General features: G+C 42.7%; 1 protein-coding gene across 2 annotated transcripts in view; it reads right to left on the bottom strand.

Moving 5' to 3' along the window:
• Nucleotides 1-19,494, bottom strand: part of LOC122398116 (carboxypeptidase N subunit 2-like) — a 36,894-nt gene that overhangs the window by 7,941 nt on the left and 9,459 nt on the right. The gene's annotated exons all lie outside the window — the stretch shown is intronic.

Below are 19,494 nucleotides of genomic sequence, written 5' to 3'. Positions count from 1 at the left end.
AATATTGAATAGAAACCTATAACCTTTAATGGCCGCGTGTAAGTCGGCGACTTAAAATAACCTTTTCTCCTTCCATTATTGCGTATGCTATACGTGGCCCTGGAACGAGCGTTTCTCCACGGCTTAGCGGCCGTAGCTAGTATAATTATGTAAACGATATAACCCCCGAAGGCGCGGAAACCCAACTCAAATCCCCCCTCCCCCCTCCCACCTTCCAAACCACCCGCCGGGAAAGCAGAGTTCGGCAAAATAAAAATCCCTGGGTCGCAAAAGAACCTTTGTAAGCGGGTAACCCAGCGAGAGCGTAACTACCCTTTACGTTCGCCGGTTTGCTGCACAAACTCGATGCAAGTTTATTTACGGACACCTGCACGTTCAATTCGCCCGTTCGGATTTTGCACGGCCACCCTTTTCGCCACTCCCTCCCGCCAGGGTTGGAAGGAGATACAAGTGGCTCCGCGAGCGTATTCTAACGCTCTGGAATCAAACGTTTAAACCATAACAAAAACGAACTGATACACCGAATTTCGGTGAACAAGTAATACCATAAGACCTCGCTCAACCCCTTGACGTATACTTTTGTTTAAAGTTCGTACGAGGAATGGTCACGAGAAAGAATAGATTTGCTTCACGAACACTTCGATGAACAGTGAACAGCCCCATGATTGTGAAACTTGACATCAAGAATCGTAACGAGTCCAAAGGGTTAATGCCGTTTAGGACGAGCAACGAACACGGTTCTTCTCATCAAACATTTTTGAGCTCTCAAACGTTACGGGACAGTATAATTAAAACGACAGAGCTTCGTTTAAAAAAGGATTGCATTTTTCACTCGCGGCGTAACGTTAAAATGACAAACAATTTTGCCCCTGGTTGCGGCGCTCTTTCACGGAACACGAAAGGAATGTTTTCAGCGCGTAAAAATTCGAAAACCATAACTCAACTTGATTGTTTCGCGTATTAAACGTTTCCAAAGCGCCCGGGATACTTTTCGCTAGTCACAGTCTATTCAGCCGGCGGCGTTGGTACGGTCCCTGTGTCAACTTTTTCCCCGCGCATAAATAACATCGGCCCCCGCAGGCGCGAAAGGAACAATGATAACGCGGAATAGTTTCAAAAGCGAATCGCGTGCGGCGAGCCCGCCGCGCTCGGTAGCCGCCACGAAAATTAACAAGCCGATAAAAACTTTATTCGCCCATCGTTTTTATTATCTACGGGTACGAAACCGGCGCGCCGATTCCAGACCCGGGAAACTTCCTCGAGCACGTTCACCGCCGAGGAAAACAAGGGCGAGTTAAAATTGACGGGAGCCGGTTAATTGATTCGACGAGCGTTTCTTTTAACGAGTCTATTAATTGGCCGATTCCATACGCGCGACAAGATATTTTTCAAACGACGGTCGGAACAGTTTGCGAAAAATTTCAAGGGTTGCGAGTGCATCGAAGCAGGCATAGAAAATTCAACCCCTCCGAACGAGTGCGTTTTAATACCCTATCTATAATAAAGTCTTTAACCCGCTGTTTATCAAAGCGGGGACTGCAACCCCTGGGGGGCTTTCACGATCCAAGGGGGGTGAGAAAGAAAATTTTTAACGCGGAAGGACGCGGACTTGAAAATTTATCAAAACGATAAATATTTTTATTTTTCATACTTTAAATCCTCGTAAATTATGAACGAAGAGAAATATCAAATAAAAATATTTGTCGAAGATCAGAACGTGTAAAACATATTTATATTCGAATCGATTGTTCGTTTCGGATTAAACGTTTTCCCTCTTTATTCCAAATATTATTCTTGTACTCGCGCTCGTAACGTTTCACTGAACGGGATTCAGTTTTTCGTTAACGACGAACAAAATATCTGGGTCCTGTTATGCGGGCATTTTTATTTCCATTTTCTATAAATTCTCCGCAAACTGGAATTTCCGTTTGTTTGTTTTTGCCCGAGAATTTGAAAAACAGTGCAATCGAAGCACTTTAAACGGGACGTATTAAAAAGAATTTCATAACTGTTTCGATCCCCGATTTTTCGACACACGCGATGGACCATTTGCAAACGGTTTTTTTTCATTTACGAGGGTAAAGGAGCCGGATTACGGTTGCCGCGTTTCATACCGTCGAATGAAAGCACCAAGTAAAGGAATAAATTTTGTACGAGGATATAATTAATGCGCGCAGAATATATTACTGTGCCAGATACATGGCCAGATACAATTACTACGATAATATTAAATTATAGTATTATTCGTATTATTATACGATAATGATAGTATTATCACTCTATCTCTTGAATTACTTAATGCACATGGGGCATGGTACACTCGCGGAATTATTGAAATATAATTATCCAAGGTACTTTTAATTTTAATATATTAAATAACATATACAGGGTGTTCGGCCACCACTGGGGAAAATTTTAATGGGAGATTCTAGTGGCCAAAATAAGACGAAAATCAAGGATATTAATTTGTCAATTGAGGCATCGTTGAAACGTTATGGAAATATTTCCGGTAAAAAACGTAGGATTTCGGGGTTATGTGTATTCACCAAAAATGATTGTAATTAACCCCCGCAACCAAAAATAATTTTTCCAGAACGATTTGAAAAAATTTTTTTTCTCTAGGCACCTACCCCCTGTCGATTTCTCTTTTTTTTTAATAATTTTGTTTGACGACCTACAGAAAAGTTGTCTAATACTTTTTTGTAGGTACCCATGGGCTTTACTTCAGAAAAAAATTTCATTGAAATATATTTACTATTGTAGGAGTTATGGCTGTTCGAAAATTGGACCACTATTATGGGGTTTTTCTCACTTTACGGGGTCAAGGAACAACTTTTCCAATATTTTTGGAATTTCTACATATTCCCCATCAAAATACGCGCAGTTTTCCGTTTCGAACATTAAAATCCTCCAATCCGTTCAGAAGTTATGACGTTTCAAAGATTCGCATGAAATTTCAGTGAAACATCTAAACGGTATGGTCAGACATGAGATTTTCGGTAATGAATTTTTTTCTCGAAACTGCGTAGAATTTCGGGGGTATGTCTATTCACAAAAAATGCTTGTAATTGACCCTTGCAACTAAAAATAATTTTTTCAGAACGATTTGAAATTTTTTAATTTCGCCGATAAAGACAATATTCTTGATTTTTTTCTGGAAAGTGGATAGGATTTCAGGGGTATGTCTATTCACCAAAAATGCTTGTAATTGACCCTTGCAACTAGAAATAATTTTTTTAGAACGATTTGAAATTTTTTAATTTCGCCGATAAAGACAATATTCTTGATTTTTTTCTGGAAAGTGGATAGGATTTCAGGGGTATGTCTATTCACCAAAAATGCTTGTAATTGACCCTTGCAACTAGAAATAATTTTTTTAGAACGATCTGAAATTTTTGAATTTCGCCGATAAAGACAATCTTCTTGATTTTTTTTCTGGAAAGTGGATAGGATTTCGGGGGTATGCCTATTCACCAAAAATGATTGTAACTGACCCCTGCAACTAAAAATAATTTTTTTAGAACGATTTGAAATTTTTTAATTTCGCCGATAAAGACAATCTTCTTGATTTTTTTTCTGGAAAGTGGATAGGATTTCGGGGCTATGTCTATTCACCAAAAATGATTGTAATTGACCCCTGCAACTAAAAATAATTTTTCCAGAATGATTTGTGTATTTTTAATTTCACCGAAAAATTTTAGTACTTTCTGATTTTTTTCTGGAAAGTGGATAGGATTTCAGGGGTATGCCTATTCACCAAAAATGCTTGTAATGGACCCTTGCAACTGAAAATAATTTTTTTAGAACGATTTGTAATTTTTTAATTTAAAATTTTTTTTATGCATATCGCGATAAGAAATTAAATCATTTACGAATATATATTTCGTAAAGAATGCTCGCTTACGATTACCCTTAACACTTGATTAACATTTCAGTAAGGTTCCACCCCCATGAAATGCTTTTCCATGTCATGATCATCCCTTGAGGGACGATGGCGAGCCCTACGAATAATAACAAAGTAATATTTCTTTTGCACATTTTGTTCTGCAAAATTTAAACCTCTAACTATTGCTAGCGGGTAGTTTCGCGATTCGTTGAATACTTTTTAAATATATGTATATTTAATTCGTAGTAGCTTTTAATCGTCCACCAGGATTCATTTTCATATATTTTAACGAAAACAGAAGAAAACCTTTAATAAAATATTTTGTCCGTATTTATGCATGTCTCATATTACCACGTGTTTTGAAATCTAATTATACACACGATTTCGTTATTAAAAATGTACCCGAAAAACGTGCTTTCCCACATTTCTGATCGTACTGTGCTAACTTCGAATATAAAAAAGGGTACGTGTTCCTCTCACCGCGGTTCGTGATTCTATCGAACAGCGAATTAAACGTCTCAGGCCACATCCGGGATCCCGCCATGTTCGCGGCCGGGCCGGAAGAATTACGTTTTGCATAGGAGGCTGAAACGGTTCGCCGGCGACGGGATTAACGTGAACCGTAACGTCATCGGGGTCGACCGCCGATAATTTCAATTCCGTAACTAGTCTCCTGGCAAGTGTTCCGCGGCCGAATGTTCCCCGAAAGCCTCGTTTCGGTAAGTGCTGGCCGTGCCAGTAATTTTTCACGTCCCCTTTTTTTTTCCCCTCTCCGCGCTCAGCCCCGGGAATAACGAATGGCGCTGATCTCGCTGTCATGTATAATGCACAGATTTACAGCATTCCGCTATCTGACAGAGCTATATGTCCCTCGTCCTCTCCCATGGCCCTCGCGACCCCGCAACGAAAAAAAAAAAAAAAAAAGAAAAATACAGAGGCGGACGTCGACATCCGCAGCATGTAATATCCCGGGCATACGACCGAGCGTTATTTTCTTCGGGATATCGGCTGCTTTCTTTCCTTTTCTTTGCTCGTCTCCCTTCCACCCACGGTCTACGGTTAGGCCTGAACCAGACAGCGGATTTTCGGCGGCCGTGGAACGGAGGACACCGCCCGCGACGACGAAAGTCGTGAAGAAGAGGGTGGAACCCGTGCCTCCTCGAGCACGGGATCAAGGGGAGCGTGATTACCTCGAAATTCGGGCTTTCTGGCCATCTCTATAAGTGACATCAGCCTGATAAACAACACTTGTCTACGAGCGGAGAACGATAAGGGTCGGGTGGCTGTGTATTAGCCTGGGACCGGGGGAAAAATATTTGTGTTGGACGCTTCCGTGAAATTAGGTACGAATTCTATGGTTTTTCACGGGATCATGGACGTTGTTTATTGCGTTCGTTTCGTTTCATTCGATTAGCCCGGCGACTTTCGCTACGGTGCGTACAATCTCCTAATGTGTTTACAGAAATAGGATTAACAACGGAAACGGTAGCACTGTTCTCGGGTAATTTCATTTTTCCAGTTGTTTGTATTATTTGTGCGTTTATCGGGGCCGGTATATGGTACCCGGCGTCGCGTATAGCGTTTAAAATTCCGCGGGCCCCGTGCATACTTCAAACGTCTACTATTTTTAATGAAATTTACGGGCCGTGACGGGCCACAGTTACGTTTTTTTTAATTTGCTCTGTATCGTCAGATATGAAAGTCCAGTGCCGAGTGTAATTGACCCCGATTGTCAAATATGAAATTCCACGAAAAAAGCCGCTGCAATAAACGTATTGAAAGCGCGGGTATGTGTGCGAACGCGGAACGCCGGGAACGCAGACGCGACGATAACGTTTTTGATGGAAAATCATTAAAGTGATGAAATTGTCTTAACCATCCGGCAACGAATCTGGGTCAATTTTAATCCGCGTTATTTCACGCGAGAATTATAAAAGAGAAATTATATCATGTCATAATTCAACTGAAATTGAATAGGAATCGAAGTGGAAAATTAAATGAACGAAAGTGGTATATTCGTGGATCGGATAAATTGTTTCGGAAGTAATATCGCGCCGAAAATGTAAATCGAATTTAAACTTTCCATTAACACACATTACGTGGCTTAATGGATAATTAGAATCTGTTCGTTCGACGTAAGCTCGCTTCTTATTAATTTTTTCGAGTTCCCTGACTTCGTCGACGGAAATAATAATTTGTTAGATCAGGTATCTGGAACGCGAGAGTATCTAATTTTTGGTAAATTTTTCAGGGTCTCCTGAGCCGCTCGTTCGAAATAATTCCCCCCCTCTCGTCGAGATTTGGTCGATTTCCCGGGATTTCCCGTTTACCGATAAACGAGCAAATAAATAATAAATAGCGGCGTTTTCTTATCTGGCACGGATGATGAAATTTGTCCGGGCATGCATAATACATGCGGAAATGGCACCGAACGAGCTGGCTAGGCCGTGCTGACTTCTTGTCTATAATGGAATCTGTGCAGTTCGCCCAATTTCGGGGGGGTATAAAGCAAAGAAGCCGTGGGTAACATATAACAGGCCAAGTCATTCAATTTACAGGATCCCCTTTCCGTTTCCAACTCATCTCGTTCCAGCCTCGGTGGCTCCAAAACTGAACTGAAGATGAGCCAAACTCATACCAGACTTGGCTAACCACGGAGCGGTCTAGCTACACCCTTCAGCGATGGCTACGAACCGCCCTCGTTCTCGTTTTCGCCCCACAATGGATATCGAACTTTGTTCTCCGTCCGAATTTTCGACCCCGACCAAAAGATACGGTCAAGAGTTTCGTTTTATTGGCGCGAACTTTCCTCAACGTCCAAAATTACGGTCTGTCGCAAAAATAACCGAACTTCGCAGTAAACTAGCAACGATACCCGAACAAAACTATCGTGATCTAAAAATACATCCCCCCCCGGTTGATATCGTGTCCGAGCTTTATAACGTTTTCGATCGTTATAGTGGTAACGGTGAGAGTGGGTTTTATTTACGGGCTGAAAAACGAGCATCGGGCAAAAAGTCAACATTAAGTTCTGTTTTAAACTTGATAAAATATTCAGCGAAACGGTTCGATGCGAGCCAGGAAGACATTAACGACGATAATGGCCCTGGGTTGTCCGAGAACGTGAATCGCTAAAATGGCGCTAAAAAAAAAATGCGCGAAGCGGTTAAAATTCAGCCGATGCCGCCCGCTACGATTATTAAAAGGCGATTCGTTGCGTTTGAAACTGATAATTTGATTCTATTTGAATGAATTGAATCACAAATCTGTTTGACATTGATCAAAACCGACAAACAAAATTTGCTCGGAAATAGAAACGTGTAACTTATTACGTATTCTGCTCTTCGTCAATGATGAAAATTAATTATTCGATAATATAGTCTGGACAGCTTCCTTTCGCGTCCGTCTCTACATACGTACGGAAATAAGTAATTGCATTAAAATCCTCTTTTAAATTTGTCCCTCCCCCGTTCGCACGTCCTTCAAATTTCTTCACGCGCAGTTTCTTTCGGGCTTTGCGTATAAAACCACCGTCGAGATATTCACTAAATTACGGAGACGTCAAACGAGGTTTTTGGTACACGATCGCATTTTATGCTCTCGTGTTTTCGACGAAACAAGCAATCGACGAAATAACCAGGAATTTCTCTAATTTTTTCCGATTACCGATCTTAATTAGCACCGCGTCACCAATTTGGGATCAAACGCCATTCAATCCGTCCTAAAGGATCCGATGAACACTCGACGTTCGCGTTCCACGCTCGTATGTTTTATTGCAGGGGTAAAAAATCATTGAGCGCAATTTTTTGACGGAACGAGGGTGATAATCCTCATCTCGCTCCACTTTCTTGCTGCGTCAAAAGAAAAGTCATTAAGTGGAAGCTAACTTCAAACTAGGTTGCTGGATGAGGGAAGAACTCTTGAGCGACGTGTATAATTTAACACTCTGAATGAAAATTCATTTACCCGGCAAAATGACTGGAAAATTTATTCGATCGACGTTCGAAAATTAATTATCGCCGCGAGCATACGGTAAGGACCAAATTGATTGCAAAATACTGGGAATTAAGTACGACAGAAATTAAATGCAATTATAAATAATCGCAAACAGAAATATCAGTAGAAATATCGCATTATAGGGAAACGAGTTAGCACGAACACAGTCAAATGGTCAAGCTGGTAATTTTTTATCTAAAATCAATTTGTTTTCTAAAATTATCTCAAAGTACGGTGTTTAGAATAACCTTTGAAAGTTTCATTAAATAATTTAAAAAATCAACGATTCCAAGGAATATCTAAGTAAGCCGTTTCGACGGTCTTGTTTAATGCATGCAGATGCACGCAAATATCATGGAACGAAAGCTGTTGGAGCTTTGAAATTTTGAAGATAATCTTCCTCTGGAATCAAACATGCAAAAAGCAATTAAATCTATTTACGAAAAGATGATTTAACTCGAAAGATGCTTTGGGGAATTCTCTTCAAATAACATCAAGAGGTCTGGCAATTCATGCGAAAAGATCATAGCATCAAAATAACTAAAATTGCAAGCTTTTTGTTCTCCTCGATCTTCGATTAAGGTTTTTTAGTTAATTTTAAGTGTATAATTGTGCACAACATCGTGTCGAGAAACGCAGAAATGTCGTGGCTGAAAGGTAAAAAGAGCCCCCGGGATTGGAGGCACAGACCAAAAGTGAATTTCTTTTTAAATGACACGAGGGTACATTGTGTAAACCTGGCTTCGTTGATTAATCGCAATCTAAAATAAAATCTAACAATAGGCTCTTTTTTTCTCTTTAAAACATTAAAAGCGTTTCGCTCAATAGATTTTTCGACGTGGTGTGCTCGATATTTCAAAAGCTACCTGGTCGATTAAAAATTTAAATAGGTTGCAGACATAAATCTATCTAAAGAGCCGCCACTCTTTGAACCGCTATTGATTCAAAACGTTCAACATTTCCATTCTTTAAGCAACTTGAAACAAAGAAGAGAGACCGAAAAATTGAAAACTCTCAATTATTTGCTTAGATACAATATTCATTTGCGATCTAAAATTTTCATTTGGAAACTGAAAATTAAATGAAGTGATCGATGGGAATGAAAATATGCAATATTTATAACACAAAAATTTCAATAGAAATAACAAATTACAGGGAGATGAATCCAATTTTTACTAAAGGTTAATTCGCTAATAGTGAACATTTCAACGACGGATTTCTCTTTCATCGTGAACACCGCTGATGGCCAGAGGCGCACTCAGAGCTTTAGTACCGGATGTACAACTGAAAATTAACAGAGACGAGTAAATCATAATATTTCCCGACATTTATATACACCGTATTAACGAGGTTTATTTAACGCCACTTCCATATTTCTTACTAACTTGCGAGATGCTCTAATAAAATATTACCAGTGTATAAATTTACCTATTCTCGTTTGGGATTTATTCTCGCATAAAAAGTGAAAATTCGTACCAAGGGGATCGCAGTCGGTCCCTCGTGCCCCCTCAGTACCAAACCTTGTATCTCCGCGCAGTAGCTGGAGCATACTAACTCGCAAATTCTGAAACTTTGTTCCCTCGAAAACGCAACGCGTTATATCCGGACTTATCGTCCCGGGGTTTTGGGGTTTGTTTTTCGAGGAATCGTCAGCTTTGCGGTTCCGCCGCGAATCAATGCGAAACAAGAAAGCAAAGTTCGCACGGCACGAATCGAAAATAGGAGGGATTTCGCGTTACCCGGAAACGCTCGTCATTGCTTATTGCTAAAAGCAGTTAACGCTAAATTATAAATGTTTCTGGACGGCAATTACCCCAGATCTAGCGCACACACTAACGAATTAAACGTTAATATCGGCGGTCATTCCGAATGCAACCGGGTAAACTGGTTGTTCGCAACGAAAACCGCGAACCGTGCTAAACAAATCGTCGCGTTGCGATGCTAATTCAATTAGTTCTTTCGCCGTCCCTTCCCCCGTAACCCGGCCCTCCCGACGATTCGACGGTGAAAAAGTTTCGGTATCGTCGGTCTGGCAAACGACTAACTCGATCAGCATATTAAAACGCGGCGAGATCGGTAAACTCGTCGAGCGAGAGCGGCCCGCTTTAATTTAACACGGTCTCGTCTTAATGAATAGTCCTTAAGCCCCGACGAACGACGGAGGCTCGTAGCCGAGAATAAATTATAGGTTCGTACCAGGGAACTGTACCCTTTAACGCACGCCCCCTAGCCTTAATTTATGCATTTCTTGACCCGTACCGTCGGACCCGGATTCCTACCTGTTGGTTACCCGCCTGGCCTACCACCTGTTCGAAAGGGATCGTTCTTCCACGAGACGAGACGCAAACGGAAAACGGAGAAAAAGATAAATATCAACCATTTACATTTACGAACGCAGCTGGTCGATTCGGGGTTCGATGGTCCCAGATGCCTCGTTACTGTTCGAAGATACGGGGAACCGAATCGCCTTCGGATTTAACGCCCTTTAGGCCAGGCCAGGTGTTCGTAAACTTTTTCTCATTAACGGAGTCATCATGTACCATTTGCGATTCTACGACTCGTTGATTTAATACCATTAGGTACCCCAGATAGTGCAATTGCAAAGAGTGGTTTTAAATGTTAAAGGTCGCTGAACTGTTTATTCCTATTTGCGATTCTACGACACGTTGACTCGATACTATTAGGTACCCCAGACAGTGCAGTTTTCAAAATTACCGCTAACGCTCTAACTGCTAGCTCGTCTCTGGAGAAACCTAACGCGGTGAGGAAACTTTATCGCCATATTCGAACTCCACGCCTCGAAGTCTGTAAAGTACATGGAGGGGGAACTTTATCGCGGAACGGTGTAACCAAATAAAATAGCACGAGTGCAATAAACAAAGGAAAAACAGCGTTGCAACGCGTGGTTAAGCGTCGCGCAGCACGGAACTCCGGGGGTTTCACGCTGCGTTCTGTCGCCCTGCCTCACCCTGGGCAATGCGTCGTAGCCTTAACGAACCGAGAGGGTATTAATTTTCGTTCAGCGACGGGAGGAGGCCAATATTTCCCGACCCGGGGTACCCTGGAATTTCTTTCGCCGGAGGACAGATGTTCCCCCGGCGCCGTTTATCCCGGTTTCCTACGGCTGGTATCGATATAATCGAAAGCGCGAGGCACGCAGCCCGACGACCGCCACCGGCGCCCGATAATGGACGCTCGGATCGAATATTATACGCAAGAAGGGGGCATTACACTCGAGGGGCATACGCGCGGGCGACGATGGCCGCCGAGACGCGTCATGAAATTTTCATAAAACGATCAACAGGCTACAGGTCGGGGAACAGCGACCGCGGAAGCGTTGTTTAGACACGACGCGAGGCCGCCATTTCGTTCGAGGAGCTCGTTCGCTGCCAGAAAATTATGCAAATGGCAGGAAAGACACGACGACGGCTTGGAATCCGACGCGTCGTGTCGGAAGGGAACGGGCTGCGAAACAGGAAAGGGTGCTGGAACCCTTAAACCATCCGTTTCCACGCGTGGCCAATTAATATTCGTAGACTATAGAATTTTTAGTCGCAAAACCATCAAAATTTGCTTCTTGATGTCGAGTTTCACAATCACGAGGCTACTCACTCGTGTATTAAAATTAATACACTTTTACATTCACGAGGTATTCGTAAAACAAATATATTGTATACCAACCACGTTAAACGTGTATTCTATCTTCTCGTAGAAAAATTGACATCGAACTACAATTTTGCATGAGTGAAATCAATCAGCTAATGCACCGGTTCCGAGATAAGAGTGCAATTCAAAATGTCGTTTCTGTATGCACATTTAACAATTTTCATCGTGTAAAATATCTGATTTGGTAATATCAATTGATCGACATGCGATACGTTTTCCATCGAAGATGATTTTAACGTTTAAAATAATTAAGCTCGAGTATAAAAAAATCAAATTTTTATCTCGTTGATTGAAAGCTCTTGAGAAAAAGGTGTGCGTCCACTTTCTTCCGAGGCAAACTACTTTATTGGCCATAAAAGGGTCACAAGCATTCTCCAACTCTTCAAATTCGGACCAACTACTCGAGCTGTAGCGCCCCATATTTCTTCCGAACTACGAAACTCTTGGAAACAACTACGTAACCCCTGGTAAATTCATGCGAATCCGCCAGAAGTCGTGAAAGACTCTGTTCTTGGACGATTCGATACTACTTAACTTAAAATCGATCGGGGTCCCATTTCTCCCTTCGTAAGAACTGAATTTTTAAGTTTAAAAATGATTAAACGTATTCTTGATGCACCAAGGTAAGGGAAAAATGTTCTAAATAAAATAATAAAATGTACGTTTAATTTCTCGACCTTCCTTGATGAAATGCTTGTTTCAGTCAAGGGGGGAAAACTAGTCGAGTAGTAAACAAATGACTAAACTGCGGAATCATCGAACGTGTAAACCACCCAATGGTACAAACGATTTCACGAATTTGGGGAGTGCGATGCGCTCGATGGGGGTGGCTGGTGTCGCGACAGCAATGCGTTACCGCTTTTATCCGCGGGATATACGCGGAGCCAAAGCCGGGGTAGCTGTTCCTGTCCGGTTCGCATTTCCGGAAGGGGATGCCACTCGATCGGTCATCGAGCGTCTCGAAACGATCTTGCCGCGGTGCTCTGACGGGGGGGATGGACCCGACTAGCGTCCGCCCCGAGTAAAATATTGCTTTACGAGGAGATCGGAGGCGACGGCTGGGGGGTTGGAAGGGGAACGGCGTTACAGAGAACGCGGGACGAGGGAACAGAGACACGGGCAGAAGGACGAACGAAGAAAGCCGGAGCGGAGTCGGAGTAGCGTGGTCTCTCGCGAGAGACACGAGAACCGAGAGGGAAACGAGTGGGAAAAAGCCCTCTGCAATTGCAATCCGGACAAATATCCGGAGCCGAGACGAACGGCGAACGAACAAAGAGAGAAGAGAGAGACTGCGAGCAGAGAAATTGTTCGGGTTACTGCGAAACGAAACGAAACGAAACGAAACGCTTTTCTCGCTGCCTCTATATATATGCGGCAGTCGATAAACCGCGCCTGCGTAGCTCAAACACACAGGGAGAGAAAGAGAACTACCCCTGGTCTAACGGCGGAGCCTCTCAGGGGGTGCTCCGGTGCACGCATACCTACGTTCCGCGTTCCCGCGCAGGGGTGTGGATTAAAGATATTAAAGATACCTAGTCCGTTGCGTTCCCGTTCGTCCATCCTCGTCCGCGATGGTCGCGCGACGACCAACCGCCCCGGTCACACCCTTTGCTTTTCATTCCGCGATATCATTTCTACCCGTCCGCGCGAGTGCCTCTTTCACGAACGCCGGCTCTCCACCATTTATTTCCCATACTTTTTTTTTTTCAGCCCCTTTTCCCTTCATTCCTTCTAATGAATATTAATCGCGCCGTGGGCTACGAAGGAACTGTTTTATCGGCGAGGACGAATATTTACGACCGCCGCGTGGCATCCTGTTGCTCTCAGAGCCGAAAACCGAGTAAGCACCGTAAATTCGTTTGCATGGTAACGCGATCTCGCGCGCGTCCTCCGGTTTTCTTTCCCCGTGTTTCCAACCGTTGCTCAAAGGACGCGACAAATTCAAAACGCACGCGTGTCGAATAATTGTGAAAACCATTCGTTTCAATGTTTCATGAAACGTCGAACTACTTCGAACCTGTTACATACATTAGTATACAGTTCTGTGAATTTGAAATAGTGGACTCATTAATAAGGCTTCCTAGCAGGCCCTGCCTCGGATGAGATATTGGGTACTCGGTCGAGGAGTGTATATAGAGTGCTCGGCCACATTGTGTTTTCGGAAAAGAATTTTTTTCTCGTAAGTGCGTAGGATTTCCGGGTTCTGTGTATTCACCAAAAATGATTGTAATTGACCCTCGTAACCGAAAATAATTTTTTCAAAACGATTTGGAATTTTTTTTTCCGTCGAAAAATTTCAGCACTTTCTGAATTTTTTTCTCGAAACGGCAAGGATTTTGGGGGTATGTATATTCACCAAAAATGATTGTAATCGACCCCCGCAGCCAAAAATAATTTTTCCAGAATGATTTGAAACTTTTCAATTTCGCCGAAAAATTTCCGCACTTTCTGAATTTTTTTCTCGAAACTGCGTAGGATTTCAGGGATATGTGTAGTCACCAAAAATGATTGTAATTGACCCCCGCAGCCAAAAATAATTTTTCTAGAACGATTTGAATCTTTTCAATTTCGCCGAAAAATTTCCGCACTTTCTGAATTTTTTTCTCGAAACTGTGTAGGATTTCGGGGGTATGTCTGTTCACCAATAATATTTGTAATTGACCCCCGCAGCCAAAAATAATTTTTCCAAAATGATTTGATACTTTTCAATTTCGCCGAAAAATTTCCGCACTTTCTGAATTTTTTTCTCGAAACTGCGTAGGATTTCAGGGGTATGTCTATTCACCAAAAATGATTGTAATTGACCCTCGTAACCGAAAATAATTTTTTCAAAACGATTTGGAATTTTTTTTTCGTCGACAAATTTAGGCACTTTCTGAATTTTTTTCTCGAAACTGTGTAGGATTTCGGGGGTATGTCTGTTCACCAAAAATGATTGTAATTGACCCCTGCAACTAGAAATAATTTTTTCAGAACGATTTGAAATGTTTTAATTTTACGTAATTTGTAATGTTCTGATGCGAATAAAAGATACAAAAAAAAGGAACAATCAAACAGAGTACATTACTGTTTAATATCGAAATATGTAACGGGGGTTGTGAAACACCCTATACGCTGTCTAGCGTTGCGTCCCTTGAGCGTTGGTGGGAATCACGCGTTTCTCGGTTCCGCGCGACGACGCCCGCCAATAATCCGGTGCTTCGTTTCGTCGCACGCGGTTCAAGACGCACGCAATCGATATTTCAACGCTCCACGACCGTGGAAAAAACGTCGGAATAATCAACGACGTCTCGCGCGACATCGTACCCGTGATTTCTCACCGTTTGTCGCGGTACCATTTCGATAGGGGGCACCGATCGCCACAAGTTCCCAGGATAAAAATGAGAAACTCGTGACACGATATAATTAGCGTCGCGCGCCTCGAGTCCCCGCGCTAGTCGGTTAATTAACATTGCATTAACGACTGGTGACCGCAGCCGTTGCTACCCCTTCCGTCGGATAACAGGCGCGTGGTAGCTTCGAAACGCGGGATTTATCGGAGTTCGTTGTCCACCCAGTTTTCTCTGTATCGTCGCGCGTCTGGCGGGCTTTGGGCTGGGGTCGAGGTACCATTTTGCACCGGAAGGCCGTATGTCGCTTCTGGGATCCCCCATAAAGCCCCAACGCTTCGTGTACTCCCGATTCTACCAAAATTATGATGAACTACTTCCCTTAATACAAAGCCATGTCTTTTTCCCCCCCGGGCGCGCCCGTAAAAAGGGGGGAACGAATTTTTTCTCCACGTTCTTTCTTCGCATTTTATCAACAGTTTACATAAGAAAAAGGATATACAATACCTCTTTCATTTATTTTACGTCAGATACCAACTTCATTATTTATCTTAACACTTTCACGTGGTGTCATTGACAAACCGAAGAGAGCCGTATCAACGTTTCGAAGTTCCAATCAAATTCCTAAAATTAAATTCTATTTAAGAAATAAGAATTTAAAAAAGTGTCCCTTATCGAGACGGTCTTCGAGGTGATAAAGTTTGAGAAGCACTGGTTTCGTACGTACAGCGACTTCAGTGACCGCCACCCGGTGGCTGCACCCCTTTTTTCCCCCCTATGGGATATCGCGCACATAGTCCCGTCGTTTCGAAACACGGGATTTATCGGGATCCGTCGTCCGCTCGGTTTTGTCTGTATCGTCGCGCGAACGGCAGGGTTTTAACGGCCCCTAATTTTACACCGGATGATTTATTTTACGACTCGAACGTTAATTACCATGATTTTTCCGTGCGTGGAATAAGAACCGCCGTTTCTATGTTTTATCGACGATAAAATATAGGAACGTTCGCGCGGAGGGCTTGATTTATACGTTCATTAAACACGTTCAACTGGACGGTTTTAATCATCGGGCGCGGTTAGAGAAGTTCGAGCCTCGAAGCGTTAGGAATCTTCGGGGGTTCCATCCTCCCGCGGTGCAACGACAAACTTTACCGCCCCCCCCCCTCCGCCCCTTCGATTTCCCCTTGCACTTTGTTTCGCGTCTTTCGAGAACTTCCTGTCTTCCTTTCAGGCTCTTTTTACCTGTTTCGACGCGAAACACTAAACACCTATCCTGCCCGTCAGTCAGGATGTAGTGGATCCAATTACAGGCGTATTTTGCGGCCCCGTTCGATCAGCTTGCGGTTACAGGAAACCGGAGATTAAACGCGTCGTTTCTTCCTTTTTAATGTTAACGCGTGTCCGTGAATCCGTAAAACGTTACCGTGTCACGGAATTAGATATCGCCGATCGTTATCGAATTGATCACCGTCTTTCGCGAGTTATTAACAATACCATTGGCCTGTTCCGCAACCTCCATTTCGCTCCTATCTTACGACGCAACGATGCGTCTTAATTTTTTTTTACACTCCAAAGCCGGTATATACACACCATGTTTTTTGCCGGCACCGGGGTCTTTACTATCGCGTTAAATGTGAATTTATGGCTTCGAAGGGAACGGACGCGACGTATATTCTTTGCAGAGAAGCATATCGATCGTTTACGAAAAACCTTTTTTTTAGCAATGTCTCCAAATTAACAGGACGAGAAATCGTGTTGCTCTCGACGAAAATTATGTACTTTAAATTTATTGATACCGGCAACGTTGCAAATCAATATTTTATATACGGCAATGAAATACACTCGCAAATAAATAACGACTCCCGTCATGAAGTTTCGACGTGAAATCAATATAGCGGGTCTAGGAATTGAGTTTTCGAAAAGTGATACACAATATCTGTTACATACCCCACCGTCGAACATTCGAATATTGGTATTATGATTTGTGGGACGCCTATGGTCGAATTATCAGGTCATCGATTACCGATTTCTTATAAATTACAATACAAAATTAATAAAATTATCGTTCGAAAGATATTCCTGACTTTTCGTTCGGCCATTGTGATGGTCCCGAGGAATTTCAACGTGAAACAATCCCGAGCCGGCAATTAATAAAATCACAACGGGCGCATCAAGCGTTCGAAGCGGTTTCATTAGCTATTACTGACGTACGTTCCCGTGGGATTCTTTTCCGATCCTTTTGTCCGATTCCGCGATTGTTGTTCGCCGTGTGGTTAGTAATAGCATTGTTCTATGGGAATACGTCGAGGCTCGTACGCCGTGGTCTGAGTCAATTAATGGTGCAGTTGTTCGAGACAAAAGAAATCTTCCTCGAGCGGGCTACCTGAACTGCGAACCTACCACCTAGGGGGCTGTAAACAAAGCCAGTCGGCAAACAAAGTTGGTAACAAAGGCAAACACGATATCTGCCCTTCAAAGTGTCGTGCATAAAGTTGAAGTGCAAGGTACAAGTTCACCGAATCCCCGCTCTCCCTCGCTACCGTCCACCCCGTTTCCACCCCCTCTCTCTCTCTCTCTTCCGGTAAACTTAAATCGTAGGACATCGCCGCGAAAAGTGGCTGCGAACTGCCGTAACAGTTAACGTATGTGTACGTTTTACACTCCAAGTTCGACGATAAATCTTCCCTTATCGAGGCTCTCTCTCCCTCCCTCGCGCGCGTTTTACGTGTGCACGCGCGAATGGGCGAAACAGTGAAATCTGTTACGAGACTTCACCCACGACGTCGATGTGGAAATAATTTCAGTTATGAAGTCGTTCGCCGACGAAGTCCCTCCCGATAATGAATCTCTTTTCGCCGATTGGCGGCGTGAATTTCGTAGGCCGATGGAAACGTAGCGACGAACAGAGTCGTCAGACTGTTAAGGGGTTCTAACCGCTGTACGCGCGGAACATTTTTAATTATCACGGTGCCGTGCAAAAACGTTCGCGCAAGTACAGGGTGATCCCGAATATCGTGGCGGAAATTTGTTCCCGCGGGACCGCGTTTTCGAAAAAAAAAAAGAAGTAGAATTTGAATATTCAGACAATTTGTTCGGTTGGACCAATCTGGCCAGCCCCGCCATTACTTCTATTTGCGTTTATTTCCAAGCCCGTTGGTGCTGTCGGATTTTTCCATGGTCGAACAAAATTTATTCCGGGACGGTCCGTGATTCGAGACCGCTGGACTTGAAATTCAAATCTCGCGGAATTAAATCCATGTGTTATTCGATATTTAGCCGCGATGGAATTTTCTTAATGCGAAATCAGTCTCGAGCTGCAACTTTCTAACGAAAATAACCGTAACACGGATTTTTCCGACCATTCCGCGAGACGGAAACACCTGCGCCAATAACACAAAACAAGCGGACGTGCCACCGTGAATGTTCCTCCATCGACACACCTGTGCAAGCAAAATTGACCATAAAGTTCGTAAATATACTTAGAAGCATAGTAAATACCGTGGTCGATAAGAATTTAATATTTATTTAACAGTTGGGAGGCCTTTTAAAGGGAAAGTCATTTCTTTTTGGTCGAAAGATCGAAAACTGGGAAAATTTACCTTTTTCTTTTCCGAATACCATTGGAGACACTAACACGGTTCGAGCAGATGACAATCGAACTTCAAACGCGTTTTTCTCGAAGCTACATTTTTCGGAATAATGGGAGACCATAACTCAGACGCTAATAGTCCGATTGACTTCATCTTTGGCGAGAATCTTTCTTTATAGTGTGTCTACAGGAACTAGGATAATACCCTTATCTCTGTCAGTTCTTTTTTTATGCTCGAGCAAAGAGCGAATTTTTTATTATCCTAGGTCATCCCATAAAAGGCCATCTGATAGGTTGTAAAAAACTTTGATCTCCTTAAGATAGCTGAATTTTAAGACATAATCACCGAGGTACTACCTTCCTTCGATTAATAATGTCATTGATACTACACGTCATAAATAAAATCTAACTAGAGAATTAAAAATATATTCTCCACGTTTTATTTCGTATTAGGTTTCGCTCCTGGATTCGCGTGAATGTCAGTTTAAAAGAAAATACGCGTATTCAACATTAGGGGGAACAAGAAGCAAATTTTTATATGGGTATACACGGTGGTAATTGAAGCGAGAGAATATTAAAAAAAATTTTTTTTTTATTCATTATAAGAAGCTGATTGTCCTTTAATTTGAGGTTTATTTTTAGGTCTGACCATAATGCCTCCTGGCAGACGCCATTATGCGTCTTTTCTCCGGGAGCACAAACACAGAACAATCCTCGCAGCCGCTCGTTCATGCAGCCCATTCTCCAAGTCGGAAGGATGTTTACGCGTGCACGTGATATTTCATAATAGTTTCGTCGTTATATTCCATTACCTCGTACCCGCAAAATAAACCACAATTTCATGAAAAATTTTCCGTCTGGAAATTAACGAAACTTTTCGGTTAGGCTGATCCAGCGAACCTCGCCTGAGACGCGACTCGACGTTGGTGATTGATTCCTGTATAAAGGCATGTTGTGTTAGCTTATCTCAACCGTGAGAAACGGTTTTAAGCGCATTACTATCGAGTGATGTTAGTTTGAGACTCGTT

This window comes from Colletes gigas, unplaced genomic scaffold, assembly GCF_013123115.1.
Source record: "Colletes gigas isolate AHSC1104 unplaced genomic scaffold, ASM1312311v1 Colletes_gigas_Sc00011, whole genome shotgun sequence".
NCBI classification, from domain to species: Eukaryota; Metazoa; Arthropoda; class Insecta; order Hymenoptera; family Colletidae; genus Colletes; species Colletes gigas.
This window is presented reverse-complemented; position numbering and strand designations above follow the sequence as displayed.